This window comes from Anas platyrhynchos, chromosome 21, assembly GCF_047663525.1.
Source record: "Anas platyrhynchos isolate ZD024472 breed Pekin duck chromosome 21, IASCAAS_PekinDuck_T2T, whole genome shotgun sequence".
Taxonomy (NCBI): Eukaryota; Metazoa; Chordata; class Aves; order Anseriformes; family Anatidae; genus Anas; species Anas platyrhynchos.
The window spans coordinates 15,630,303-15,645,424 of record NC_092607.1 but is presented as its reverse complement, the minus strand read 5'-3'; the positions used below and the strand labels follow the sequence as shown (position 1 = coordinate 15,645,424).

Below are 15,122 nucleotides of genomic sequence, written 5' to 3'. Positions count from 1 at the left end.
TGTAAGGGAAGAATTTCCATCAGTGATAGAACACAAATGAGTTAGCCCTGGGACTAACATGACTGCTGTCCTGTTACAGCTGTCTGGCTTTCATCCTCAGAGGTGATTTTGATGTTATTCTCACTTCAGGAGCTGTAGGCTTCTGTAGGACAACATTAATCTGTCACTGCCTTTCTGACAGTGTCCAGCTGTGGTGTTCTGCAGTGACTTTCATACATGGGCACAGCAAGAAAAGTGGCAGTTTCTCCTCATTTTGTGTATAGCTGTTTCTAAAATTGTTATAAGGAGGCTTACTGCTACGTTCATTTAACTTCTATTGACAGAGAGTCTCATTAATTCCATCTGAATATTCTCCCTGATAAAGGTGGGCTGAAATGGGCACCTTTCCACCCTGAGAAAATATCTTCAGGTAAAATGTGTGTAGCTGCTTGTGCACTCATATGCGGAAATGTCCTTTATCTTCCACGTAGGCAGGAATTTTAGGGAGTGCTGAGTAATTTGCCCCTACATCTGTAGTCTGCTGTGGAAGAGGAACCCAAGAACAAAATAAGCTGTATTCACCACTTTGATTTTTTAAAAAGTAATTCTTCTTAGGTCAACTTAGCTGAATTGTTAAGAAAAATAATCTGCTTTCATTTTTCATGTTATTTTTTATTGCCTCCATTCAGTTTGGTATAATAACTTACCTCTGTGTCCTGATGGGCTTGTTTCTAAATTGTTCAAATTCAGAATGGTTTCTATTTGCTCTCACTGTGACCAAAGGGAGACACATGCAAAGCTGTGCTCTTCTGATCAGTTTTATTAGACAGGATTGCTGGTCAGGTGGCTTTGTACTTCTCTTCCAGGCCAATTTATAAAACTCATTCTGACAACAGATGTTGGAAACTCTTGATTCTAGCACAAATAATCTTCAGGCTAGTAATAGAAATGTTGTCGACAAACATGGTTCCAGAAAATAAATTAAAAACCCACAAATTTATCGGAACAATGAATATACAATACATACTGCTCCCTTTGCTCTTGCATTACAAACATGGAGTACTTTTAACAGACAATTAAACATGATGATGATATTGTGCATTATGACACTGGACTAAATCTATTAAGTGCAGTCGCTGGATTTACTGTGAATCACACTGGTGCAAACAGAAAAAGGTGCTGCATCTACATGGCAGTGCAGTTCATGCCACAGAAGTACTTGTTTTACAGAATGCTTTTTTCTTTTCAGTTTGGAATAAGAATTGCTGTTTACATTGAAAAAAACCAACAACAACAAAAAACACTGTTCATTTAAGCTAATGTAATTTTAAAACTTCGTGACCTATTATAACTAGAGGGCAGCTGAGGGAAGAAGCTTTTCATTATGACTATTATTGCATTGCGAGTCTGATTTTTTTCCTCAATTTACTCTTGAATTGAGTCTTCTGCCGAGAGATACTATATTATACTTGTTTTTCTCCTTAGACAGTTAATGAAAGGTTATAACTAAAGTAACTGGGATCAAGCTTCAGAGGGCAAACTGGTGGTGTTTGATGGAAGCAGATGTCTTTTTGCTGCTTTGTGAGCTCTGTTAGTGTCAACAACTAGAAACCAGAATATTCCTCGGAATCATCAATAACATTTTTGTGCATTTGCATCCAGCCTCAGAATGAAAACCCTCTAATCCACATGGCTTGACCCTGTGGTTACATGGATTTCAGAGCTCACACGACTTACAAATTCAGGTCCTCTTAGGGAATGAGGGCAACCAAAGCTTAATGCAAACTGATTACTTGTCTTTTTGTGTTGTGACATTTTCTGCCTTCGTTCAAAATTCATTGTAATTTAGCAAGTAATTATACATAGCTATGACTTCATGATGTAGAAGTGGTTTTCTTCTGAGAATGGTCAAGAATTTAAGTGCAGCCCTGGTGATTATAATCTGTGGTTGGATACTTGCATTGCACCGCCTTAAATTCAGTATATTTTAAAGTTCTTGGAGCATTTATTTTCTTTCCTTTCCGTTTCTCTCATGGCTGGGGAATTAGCACTGGTAACAGCGATTGCATGTCTTTGAATTTATCTGTACCTGTTCCCTCTGTTATCACTGTATATGTATGAGCGTAGTATTTTGTAGCCTGAATGTTTTAGTTCTCTACATGTCGTCAGTCTCCATCCAGTGGGGTTTACATACACAAATATGATTGTTCACTGATCTTAAGGAATGAGACTGAAGTGCAAAGGGTAATCGGGGGCTTAAATCCAAATGCCTAGTTTGCTGGAGTTGTACTCGATTCATATTCTTGCTTGGATAGATTTTAGTCATGCACGTTGAATTTGGACTCAACTTTCTTCAGTATCAGGAAAGATTTGATGTTAATCCTCATACTTAAATCTACCTCCAGGAAGAAATACCAGCACAGAGATAACACTTATATTGCTGAAAAAGTTTGGAGTGAAACTTTCTAAGCCTCAAAAAATATGTTAAAAATAGAGAAACTCTTTCAAAAAGGAGCTTGGATTGAGTTTTTAGTCTGTACATATTTTTCTTAAGCTTCTCGAAAAGCCAAGGAGCTTTGGAGCCAAGGACCAAAAAAAGCCAAGGACCTTTGACAGGAAAAAAGCAATATTGTTTGAGTTTTAGAAGTAGCAGCAATAATGGTTCTGGGTTAGTTTAAGATGGCAGGGGTGAATTTGTCCATCAGCTCTGTAATATATGCAGGGTTACATGAGGAAATAGAAGCTGCAAGAGAGGTGCTAGTGTCAACCTTCTTGGCATTGATGAAGAGCAGTAAAAATAATGATTACCTGGTATCCTTCCCTACTGTAATGAAAACAATTTATCTGATTTTCTGTGATTTTCTTCTTGCCATAATACCCCAAGCCTCCTACTCCCGATGTACAACTTTTCGTATATAATTAATCCCACACATTCTTAATTGTAGGTCTGTGACCAAATTTGTCAGGAATCTTGTCTGAATGACTAAGAAAATAATATTGTGTTTCTTTGAGCTGCATGAGGAAGGGCACAGCAAGACGAAGAGAAGTGACAAAGTTGCGCTGGAGGTGGGCTCCTGTCTGGTTTCTTGGGAAGGAGAGCAGGCTATTCAGGGAACCGCACAGCATAAATGATTTCCAGCACTGGACTTCAGGCTTTGCTGGGACTACCCTGCTCACCTTTCGTTTGTGTCAGCAGCACAGTAAGGTACTTCAGGAAATGGCATTACGGGCTATAATCATAACTGGAAAATATTTGGCTTCACAGCATTTAAGTGGAACTGCCTGTGACTGCTGTTTTACATACAAACCACTTATTTTTAGTGTCCTTTATTGCATTAGCAGTCATTTGGAAACAGCCCCCAGAGGTGCAATTGTTTCTATAGCAGCAGGCTTTCCAGTGCTGAGTGCTGCCTGCCTCCAGACAGGCTCCTCACACCTCGCCAGGCTGACAGATGCCGTGGGGGCTCTCTCAAGTTCAGAGGTGACACTTGCACCCTCCTTTTCCTGCATTCTGAGCAGAACTGGGTAATGGACAGCGGGTGCTGTGCTCTCACTGTTGCTCTTGTGGTGCCGTATCAAAAAGGGCATCAGAACTTCTTGTAACGGCTTTATCTGAGACCTGAAACATCCCCAGAGGTGAACAACCTGCTTGGAGATTTGTTTTAGGAACACATCTACTGGAAGGAGCAGGATCTGGGTACTGAGTTGTGTTATTTGGTACAAATTGTGCCAGCACAATGGATCGTGTTTCTGATCCTGCTGGACTGTTACTGGTAGGAAGTCTGTTCTAAAACACCTCCAGTTTTTACTGCATGTTGTAGACAATGAAGTCTCCTTACAGGATTTGAAAATAAATTGCAATAATTAAAAATTCATAACGAAATAATAACAGAGGTGATTCAAATACTTCATGGAAAAGAACATCTCAGTCTTTTATAAATGAGCAATCCGAAGAAAACACATAACAGCCCTTTTTAATACTGCGCTAAGTATTCAAGTGAGGCAGGATTCAGGTATTCCCACAACCCCCGTTTTCATTCTTGCATCTCCTCGCTTCCTTTGCCAAGAACATAGTGTTTCTGTTTCGGTTATAAAGGCCTCATGCACATTGGTTTTGCATATTCTGTTCCGATGGCTAACAAACCATACACCACCGTTCACGTGAATCAGACAGACACAGAGCACGGAGTAACATGTTCAGTATACAGAGGGAAATGACAACATGCTGTTTGGAGATGTGTTGTGAAAATAGCAGGCTTTAATGATAGCAGCTTTTCACTGGAACTGCCTCAGTAGGCAAATCTAAAACCCTGGCATGGCAACAGTGGTTCTGCATTTGCTTTCTTACATCTGAATGGATGGTATTGGGTGCAGTCGGTGACAGCAGCTCTGTGATGCCTGCAGTGCCTATGTGAGTGTGGCAGGGGGATCCCGGCGGGCAGCAGGATGGTGAGTGGGAGAAGTGTTCCCAGTTCAGGTGCCTGGAGATAAACATGAGGAAGAGGCTTTGCTCAGGCCAGGCACCTGGGCTCTGACAACAACAACAGTTGCTGAGCTCACATAACATGCCTGGTTTTGGCAGGCAACCTGTAAAAATCATCAAATCCAAATCTACTTGATTATTCCCTTAATCAGGAAGATAAGTACTGCTCATCAGGCTTAATGGGCAGTTAACATCCCTTGTTTTTATTGTGTTGTCTGAGACTGCTGATTTGGATCTGCCTTTACGCTGCAGTAAGGGCTGCTACAGAAACGCTGCTGATACATCGGGCAGCTGACGGCGGTATCAGCACAGCATGCTAAATTCCAGAAGAAGCAGCCACGTCACATCCTTGGGATCAAAACCGTAGTGAAATTGTTGAAGACTTTCCACAGATGTCTGCGAACTGTTGATCGTGCTGTTTACAAGGAAGGGGGCTGCAGATTAGGTGGTTTTATTTACCAGCCAGATGGCAGCAGGCATTTTTGCGTCTCTCTCTGAAAGCAGGCACAGTAAGATACCTGCTAATTTGGGAACTTCCCTTCAGAAAATCGTGCTAATTTTGGTCCTAATAGTTACTGGGATGGGTCAGTGATGTGGCCCTGAGCGGGAGGAACCCATGCTGATTTGGAGAGGGGAGTTTATTTGGTCATTTCCTTCTTTTTTTGAGTCCTTTAGGTAGAAGAAAGAGCAGTGTCTAAGAGGGCAAGATATTTTGTTAAGCACACAGGTTCCCTGAAACCAGAAGGTTTGAAAATAAACTGAAGGTTGCCTATAATCTGAATGGTACTTAACTGAGCAAGCCAGGGGCCTGCAGACAGCAAACCTTAGATGGAGAGATTTTCTGTTTTTCAGATGAAAATCAAAGCCTGTAAACATGGCAGTAGCCTGCATTATATCTTCTGGGGTTATACTTATTAATTCAATCTTCAAGTCTGGATGTTTTTCAAAGCAAATGCTTATTAGGGTATAAGAGGCATAGATGTATAATTTTTTGGGTAGCAAAACTTGGCAAGAACTCTAATTTTGGAGGAAAAAAAATCCAAGCAAACATTGCCAGTCACTGTTCCTGTTCTGCTTCTACAGTTAGCCTAATCCTATGTTTCATTACATAGCCACATGGGTGCTTGAATCATTGTATGGAGTACAGGCACAAAAAATTAATCACACTGCCAATTAATTTTCAAAGAAACTTATTCAGAAGGTTGCTAAGTGCAAGAAGTTTTGTAAATCTAATATAGCAGCTCACTGGGTGTCCATTATTTAAATCTGAAGGACTGTAATGAAATCTGGTGAGTTGATTCTGCAGTGAAGTTTCCATGCTGAATATCAAGGCCGTCAGCAATCAATAAAGCTGTAATATTTTGTTTCATTAGACCACTGAGGTAGGATATGTTTGGAAAACTGAATTAAACAGACTGAAAACCTCTGCTCAAATGCCCTGGCAGGAACTAGAAAATTGTCTATTATGTAAAATGTACATTCATCCATAGTTCTGCTTTTCCAACAGCAGAGTGACAGCTCACTGCATCTGCCTGTGACACATAGGAGATGGCTTTCTGAGTGTATTTAATGCTGTCTCTGTCAGCTCTCCTAATGCTCTCCTTATTCCTTTTTGTCCTGGGTCTTTCTAAACACACTCAACTCCCCAACAAGCTGGGGTGCTGGGATGCTGCTCTGGATTACCTGCATCCTTTTCCCACCTGCATATCAGAACCCTGGAACCCGTTTCTACTCAATGAATCCCTTTTAATCAAGCAATATTAAATGAAGAAATAGTAATATCTAAAAATAAAATTGAAAACAAATAAATAAAAAGGCACTCTAGTAAGCCTTACCCTAGTGTGCAAGAAATGCAAAGAATTGGCTGAAGTTTGCATTTGCGCTCAGTTTCTATGGGGGAAATGCTCAGATACTTTGCTGATGACGGGTGATATAAAATGGTTGCATTATATCGGAGAATTTAGAAATGAGAAGAGTCCACAAAGCCAGTTCAAAGAAGCATGACCTTTGAGGAAATTTAGTTATAATTTATCTGAATAAGAACACAGAAGGATCTGGTATAAAGTCCTGTGACCAGAGACTGAGAATCTTAGCAAAACTTCTCTTTCTCCTTAGAAAAAAATAAAGGAAAAACCTTTGAGCAGACCATGACCTTAAATACTGTGAGCATCCACACAGTTAATTTTTTCAAGGATGATCACTTAGAGGAAAGGAATTAGAAAAATGCTTCAAGACCATTTGCTATTCAGCTGCAGTGGTTTATCGGGATAGACAGATGTTTCTAGGCAGGCAGTAAGCCTTTGCCTTTGTACTTTCTACAGAGCAGCACTTGCTGGGATAGCTGCTAAATGTGTTTTTCAGTAGGAAAATTGTGTGAGACAAAAACTGAGTATGGTATCTGAGTGAGGAGAAGCCTCATGCAACAGATCTGAAGCTGCCATTCAATGGAAAACTCAGGAAACTTGTGTTTTTGATTATTTTTTTTTCCTTCCCAATTTGTGAATTAACTCCTAGAAAAGCTGTCTTACAGTCTTGGAAAACACACCCATTTCTATTAGGGCAGGAAACCAACTGGAGGAACAGGAACATTCAGACAGTAAGGCAGATGATGCCTTCCCAGATCGGAGGGCCTGGAATACTCCAGGCATTTTTGTCACCTTCTTCCAAAGCATCTGGTGCCGCCACTGTTGGAGAAAGAGTGGAGCAAAATGGGCTTGGGGGGGATCCAAGCTGGCAGTTTCCACGTTTTTGAGAGATACAAATCAGTGCACAGGTGTCAGGGAAAGGGCTGTATTGCTCTATCTACATCTTTAAAACATACACACTTGGAAGGGTTTCCTCCATCCAGGAGGCCAGGCAGGGGTGGGTGCCACCCATGACCAACAAACCAGCAGATGATGTGTGGTGGGGACTCCATGGAAAGCCATCAGCCTTGGAAAATAGACCACAGCTGCATCCTCTATGTCACTGTCATTCCCGGCTTTTGAGGCTTTAGAATACGTCCCTCTACATCCCCCTCCTCTGCATTTATTTCGCACTGTGCCAAGATCCTGAAGTGTCTGGTGTGCTAGAAACACTTAATAGCGCGGAGCAGAGCTGGCTGATTTCCATTCTCTCAACATGCTGCCAGCTCACTTCTGAGTTTGAACAGTGATTTGTCTGCGATTTTTGATTATTATTTTCATTATTCAGTCTTTGAGGGGGATTTGCAGTAAAAAAGTGGTGGAGAGGTAGAGGCTCAGGAAGAAATGGGGATTTTCTGTGGACTTAGCAGAGCATCTGTGCCTTGTGCTCATCTGGCCCTGCTCAGCTGGCTGGTACCAGGGCGCAGGGTGGCAGTAACCTGCTTGCACCCCATGCCAGTGGGTCACTAATTAATTCAGTTAGCAGAGATAACACCAGGCAAACAGCAAATAGCACATACCAGAGAAGAGAGGAGCTGCAGGGAGAGGCTTCCCGATCTCCTCCATCTGAGATGCTGCTTAGCAGCTGGCTGGCAATGTCCCTCTCTCTTGGAAGCAGCATTTCCCCCTTTCTAGCTGAGATTCCTGCAAGGCATTGAAATTTGGATGTCAGAAAGGACATGCTGGTGAATACACTGCTCTTGAAAGTGTCTCACATCCACCGAGCTGCCTGTATGGAGGAATACCATTGGCAGTGGCCAGTTGGCATGAAACAAATAGGAGTTTAAATCTAAGGATTATTAATTATATATTTTTTCAGATTGATAGTTGCCAATTTTGCTGTGGAAATGCGGGTTAGATCACACAGGCCTGCCAACCGTCCTCCCCAGAGCCCCTGCTGTAGAACTGGAGTAACGCAGCCTTTCACAGTTCTCTAGGAAAGACTCTGAGATCGTCGTGGAAAACCTAGGCAGAACCAATAAGTATGAGACTAGGGGAGCAGGGTGATCTAGGGAAGGTCTTCTAGTGCAGTGTTGTGTCCTCCTGAGTCTGAGGAGAGCTGTGGCATGCCCAGAGAAGGTCATGTAGATAAAATTTGCCTTCCTATTCAGACCTAGGGCTCCTATCAACTGCAGAGCATTGGAAGATCAGGACTTCAAGAGCAGACAGGTTGGTGCTGTGCCATCATTTGCAATGTACAGAGGAAGGCTTTTATTCCAGAGCACTTCCCCCAGCAGCCGCTGCAGATGTTTCATTTTTATTTTTATTTTTTCCCAGAAAAAAGATTTTTTTTTGGGTGCTTTCAGCCAGCTTCCCCTCCCGCTCCCACCCTCCTTCCCACACGGTTGTCAGCTGGTTGGTTTGTGCAGGGGGAAGTTTCTGTTCGTGTGGTTCAGTTTGTCATAACAGTCGTGGCAGGAGGAAATTGTTTGTTCTTTTCTTTCTTTTTTTTTTCTTTTTTTTATTTATTTTTTTTAAACCAGGCATATTTCAAGTGTAATTTTGAGGGAGACAGCACAGGGAATGGTACCTGCAAAATGAACTGAGGATGTTCAGCTGACTCGTGGCCCTTCTAAGATGGAAATAACCTCTTTGAGGGAATGTACTGCTCCTAATCAGAGACTAATAGCTAGTGGATCACTGGATACAAAGCTGGGGGCTGCAAAGGATGTTTGTGAACTGGCTCCTGCCCCTGTCTGTCTGCAAATGGGCCCAGCTTTGGCTTTTATTTCATTATTCAATGTGATTTGCAGCCTAGCAATAATCTGCCTCTCTCTTGGCTATGTATCCTGGCAAAAGCAAGGGGTGATCTACATTGGCACCGTAACTCAGGGTAATGCCTGAGCTGCAGGGCTGGAGCGGCAGGTGGGAGTACTTGGGATGGCAGGTAGGATTGTGCCCCGTGCTGTTCAGAGCTCAGGATGAGATAAAATAACCTGATACAGCTCTCCCTGGTACAGGGGCTGAGCTACTCTGGGTCTCTGATGGAACCCTAACCTGTTATTGCAGTAAAATCCAGGTAGAATGGTAGGATTACAAAACCCATGACTAAATGCATGACTTCTAGCTCAAGTTCAAGTCTTGAATTTGTGCACAGCATTGGGACCTGTGCTAGTGGCTGGAGCTGAATCATAGCTGAGCTGAGCAGTCCTGGTTTCCCAGCTCCTTTCTCAGGGACTGGAGCTTCTTTTCTGGGTTTCAAGCTTCTGTAAACTACAGATTCTGTGTTTTTTCTGTTCTTGGGGGGACAAGTTTCTCCTTTAGCTCACTGTCTGATCCCTGGGCTTGTGACCTTTTGTGTTGTATGACAAATTCGATCGATGCGATGTTCTTTCCAGCTACTGCATTTCTGTCTCCTCTGCCTCTGCCATTGATATTTGGGGTAGGTTTTGCAGAGGGCTGAAGATACCCTTTTCTCCATATATTTTTCATCTTCCTGCTTTCGCCAGCTCCACAAAACACCCTGATGATGTTTCTCCCTTCTCCTTTGCCATTAACAGCTATATTTTGTGACAAGAGCTATAGTTGCACTCGGCATGCCGAATTTTGCCGTTATTTTAAATAACCATCTGCTCTCCCCACAGTCTGCTACCTCGCCCTTAATTTCTTTATTTTTTGGATGTTTATTTTGATTAGCCTTGTCACATGGTTTTAAGGAGACCTTGCTTTGCTTCACGCGCTGCTGCCATCTTGATACAGAAAACTGGCTTACAATCAAAACGATGTTATTTTTTCCATCTTTCTCCTCCCCCCCCCCTTTTTTTTTTTCCAGAAAAATAGGCTTTATGTAACAAAGTGTTGTGTAAGGAGGAGAACAGCAGGAAGTGCACAGCACTTATGGATTTTCTTTTCATCTCTGCCACAAATCCACTCCGACACATTGGGCAAGTCCGTACAGTCCAGATCTTATTGGGATCAATGCGATAGCTGCAGAAGTTGCTTAAGTAGATCCGTCGTCACACCTGTGTAATGAAGATTAAACTCTGACCTAGAGCAAAAATAAAATCTTGCAGGAGCCATCTATTATCAGGGAAGAGCTGATGTGCTAAAGTAGGTCACCTTTGTTTGTTTTCATTAAAATTCCTGGGACAGACGGGGCCTGAATTTCAGACCAACGTGCATATTTGCATGGCATGTTTAAGATTTATAATACATATGCTGCTTCCCTGTTAGATGAGTAACTGAACTGTGTGCATACGGCTGTGGTATTTAACAGAAACAATTCCGAGAGGAGAATTTGTGCCTGCGATGGAAACGTGACACGCCATAAGAAGTCTGTCTTGGAGGAGCAAAAAATCACCGAGAAATCGGTACTCATTTTGCAAATACAAATTTAATTAGTCTGGGTTGAATAAAGAAATGTGATTTGGCTTCCTGGGAGAAACATTTTCAAAGGAAATATGGTCCCACTGAGTGCTTCCTCTGCATAAATTCCAATTCCCGTGTGTCCGTGGAGAACACACTAAAGCGTGGTAATATTACAACTACTCCTGTGCTGCATTTCAGGTGTACTGCACTTCTCCTTGGGACTCACCTTGGTGTTGGCTCTGCTGGTATATGACAAACGCAGCTCTGACCTTGGCTCTGCTGGTCTAGACGCAGGGAGGTGAGGCTGGAATCAGGCCCTGCAAAGAACCCACAGTTAACTTAATAAATTGTGACCAGCGTGAGCATACAACCTGGGCAGATTAATTCTTATCTCTTTCATCAGTCTAAATTGCGAGTAATTCTACTAGGAGAAATGAAGGGAAAAGAAGGTCTTTTGGCTCCATCAGGGATTTCAGAAGTTCACTGAAGGTGTAATTTTTATGTTACAAAACACAAGGTATTCATTCAGAAGCTTTAAAAAGGTATCTTAGACTGTTTTAACACCACACACTGCTTTCAGCAGTGTATGTCAAGAGCAACCCTACCGAAATCAAAACAGTTCTTAAGTTTCTTTCTGAATTAATGATATACCGATCTCATTATGGAGTATTTTTGGGGAGATAAATTTGAATACATTATTCTTGCTTTTTTTTCTGGGGCTAGGCTAACTCATACTATTGCACAATTTCTGCAAAGTCAACACCAGCATAGGTAGTTAGCAAATCTGTTCCATGTATGTCTGCGTCCAGAACTGTAATATTACCAAGTCTCATCAGAAAACAGGAGAAGGAATGTCCTTAGAATGTAGTATTCTTTTTCCTTACCTTTACTTATCCTAAACTCCATTCTATACTGGTTTCTGCCAATATTTATTCAGCCTTCCCACTCTGTTAAGTTTTTCTGAAACAAACCAAACCCAAACCAAACCCAAACCCCAAAACTAAACCAAAAAAGCCCAACAACTAAAACCCAGAGGTTCTTTGTGGAGGTGCTAACACTGATGCTGGCTTGCAGAAAAGAGAACCTTCATTACTGTTGAAGGCTAACTAAGCAATGCTTATATTATCTGCACAGTGCAGCCATTGATTCAACACAAGAAACGTCCTTTTCTATACAGTCGTCCTTTGTCTAAGCTGCTATTGACTACCCTTGAGTGCCTATGGGAATTCATTAAGTTTATCTGGTGAATTAACACCGTGAAGGACTGGAAAGTGCATTATTTCTTCGAGCACAAGGATACGCACTGCTGCTGCTCGCACTACTCAATGAAAAGCAGTGATGAATGATCAAAAGAGGCTCATCTGTCCAAGACAAGTGAAAGCCACATAAATCTTGTCAATGCAGAGCCACAGAAGGGGAGGCTGAAAACACTGGTTTGGAAAGGATGGATTGAGAGATGTCCTGGGGAAAGTTTCCTGAGCTCATTTGCAGAATGCTCTATTCTGGTTTTACTCACCTCAGGCAATAGCAGGCACTTCTCAAGCAACCAGAAGAAGAGAAACTTTCCAAAGTCTTCGAGTGATTTTATTTTTTTAAAGGGGTACTGGTGGTGGCAAGGAAGTAGCAAAAAATTAACCCCTCTAGCCCTCTTGGCTTGTACGGGATGCCCGTCCCTGCATCTCCTGCCCCGGGGGGGATCCTTACAGCATCTCCTTGTTTATGGCACCTACCAACCAGCACTTCTGTCCATGACGGGATTATTCTAAGGGCAGCCCCGAGAACCTGTGAATGTATTCAGCTGTAGCAGAACTGGCAAGACTTAAAAAGTAAACTGGATGAACTGGAGAATGAAATTTCAATGAGCTGCAGAGATGAGTGCATAATGGAGAGGAAACAGCAAGTGTGAAGGAGAGATTAAAGGACTGATTGACATCAGCTGCCCTCTTCTTATTCAGAATGGGCTTAACTGATACCTATGTTTAAATCATACTTACCAGCTGACATCTTTTCCTAATTATGCCTAATTAAATTTAGACTATGAAAATTGTCAGGTCATGCAGTTCTAGTCAGATTACTTTGTAACTAGCTAAATCAGGAGTAATTGGAGGCATTGCCCCAATATATAATTTACTTGACAGCTCAAATTCATACTTAATTTCCATGGGGAGTTTTCCCAGCCCCCACTGAACTCTGCAGTGCTCATTGGGCTGGAGGTTTTAAACCAGTCGAGCCTTCCTGCAGCACGCTCACAAATGGTGCCCACCCTCAGCAGGAAGGGCAGCAGCTCCCCTCTGTCTGTCTGTCTGTCCGTCCGTCCGTCCGTCCGTCCGTCCATCTGTCTGTCTGCAGATGGATCTGCCTCTTCTCTGTCTCCAGTGCTTGAAGGCTGTCAGCCAGAGTATTGCTTAGAATCGAGGAATTCAGATTCTGATCAAGACTTTCTGTAGTTGTGATTAATTGGAATACCTGCAGATGACCGAGTGCCGCATGGGGCTGCAGCTCCAGGGAGCTTTCTGGTGGTTGTGCTCAACCTTTTCACTTACAGTTTAAACTCCTACAAAGTTCTCAGCATCCCAAGTCTGGGCAGAGAGTTGGAGGTACCATTTTTTTGTCAGAACAATCTCATGACATTCTTATGAGGGTCTAGTCGGTGATCCCATTTCCTTATTGATGAGGTGGCAATGCAGGCACCGTACAAGAGAATTTGAGAAGATGAGAGGGAAAAAGGTAACTGTCTTCATTGGAAATCTCTCACCCACTAGTAAAGGGTGGCCAAACTGCCTGCTCTAGTGGTTGTACTGCAAAAATTGCAAGGCACTGAGGTTGACAAGACCCTTAGAACACATGTGAGAGAACTGAGGCTCTGAAGTTCCCCTAAATGACAAGGTGGGATGTGGGGTGCTGCTGATGGCCATCCTCCTACAGCCTGCAGATTTGGCTTGCCTGGCAGCCCCCATTAAACAGCCTAACCATGGGACTGTGTGTCACCCACCGTGTCCTATTAACAAGTCACTCTTGGACAGAATGATGGCGAGGTGAGAGAGTTTCTAGCAAAAGCTGTAATCTATGGGCAATAAAATATGCTAAAAGCTCTTTGGGAGATGTGCTGGTTTGTCTGAGTTGCTCCAGCACGGGATCCAGGATGGAGAAGGGCAGGCAGCCTTAGTGCTAGTAGAAAATGTTTCCACAGATTGCTTTGCCTGTGCCTCTGGTTGTTGTGGCACTGGGTGTCCCTGGAAGCTGGGTGTCATGGAGAGTGCCCTGACTTTGGGACAACATTCACACATACAAGATGAGTTGCATTTTCTGCTATTTACTCTGTTCAGAGCAGCGGTTTGCCAAGCTGTACTTGAGGATCTAGCCTATTATTTTTGATTAGCATCTTCAGTTTTTGGTCGTGCTCACCTGTCCCAATCAGAGATCTTTCAGTTCTGCATGGAGAATATTTAAAATAAAGGCACATCTGACTTGGCTGGAACAGCCCTCTTTCCCTAACAGCTTGGTACGTTATCAGCTGCTGTCATTTCTGATTACATAATTTTAGGATTTCATAACCTTAATCCTGAACTGGGGCTGGACTTGATCACAACATAAGAAGTTTAAATGCTCTTGGATTTGAGGCAGACCTCAAATTGGCACTGTTCTCCAGCCCCGCACGTCTCTGAGGTAACAGAATTTATCATTCAGCACAGAGTTTGTTCCCTGGTTTAGAAGACTCTTGATTGCTATTGAAAAGGATCACGGTACAGATCTTTTGTACAAATAAAGAATGAGGTTTTAAGTTCCAACAGAACATAAAAAATCCCAAATTCAACTCTTTTTTGATGCATTTACCCAATGTGGATTTGATACCTTCAGTATTTGTAATTTTCCTCTGCTTCCATTATATAATGAACATAATATAATAAATATAATATAAGAAAAGACTGAATGTAAAGGTAAGATAACCTGTGGTCAGATATTTATACCTGGCCATTTCCTTAAACACTCCAAGACAGACTTCTGCAGGTCCTACCAAACTGAATTAATCCACTTTATTACATATTCTTTAATCTGCACGTGGCCTGTGCTTCTCACTCTCTGTGGGAGTAGTGGACCACATGCCTCATTTCACCTTGTTTTTAGTGCAGGTATAGCAAGGCAGGTATGAAATATTTCAAGTTTCTTCTAGTTCATCTATAATTTGATCTTCTTTTGCTGTAATAGATCCATACATCTCTGTGCTTGGTTATCTCATATACCTAGAAGTTTTGGTGATAAAGGTTGGAATAATATTTTCAAGTAATTAAATACAAGAGTGAAAATGCATCACCAAAGTCTACAGGAACCAGCTCCTGATGCTTCTGATTTTTTTTCCTAATATTTTATCCTGATATCTCCCAGTAATAATTTCTTAATATTCCAAAAACCATCAGTACATTAATAATTGAATAAGGCAATGCCTCTCT

At 42.2% G+C, this 15,122-nt stretch overlaps 1 long non-coding RNA gene across 1 annotated transcript; it reads right to left on the bottom strand.

Moving 5' to 3' along the window:
* Positions 1-8,852: 8,852 nt before the first annotated feature.
* LOC106019922 (uncharacterized) lies at positions 8,853-12,389 on the bottom strand. The gene is made up of 4 exons (XR_002406203.4): positions 12,191-12,389; positions 10,901-10,991; positions 9,358-10,328; positions 8,853-9,302 (listed from the first exon to the last, which is right to left on the bottom strand). It is a non-coding gene; the product is annotated as an uncharacterized lncRNA (long non-coding RNA).
* Positions 12,390-15,122: the final 2,733 nt, after the last annotated feature.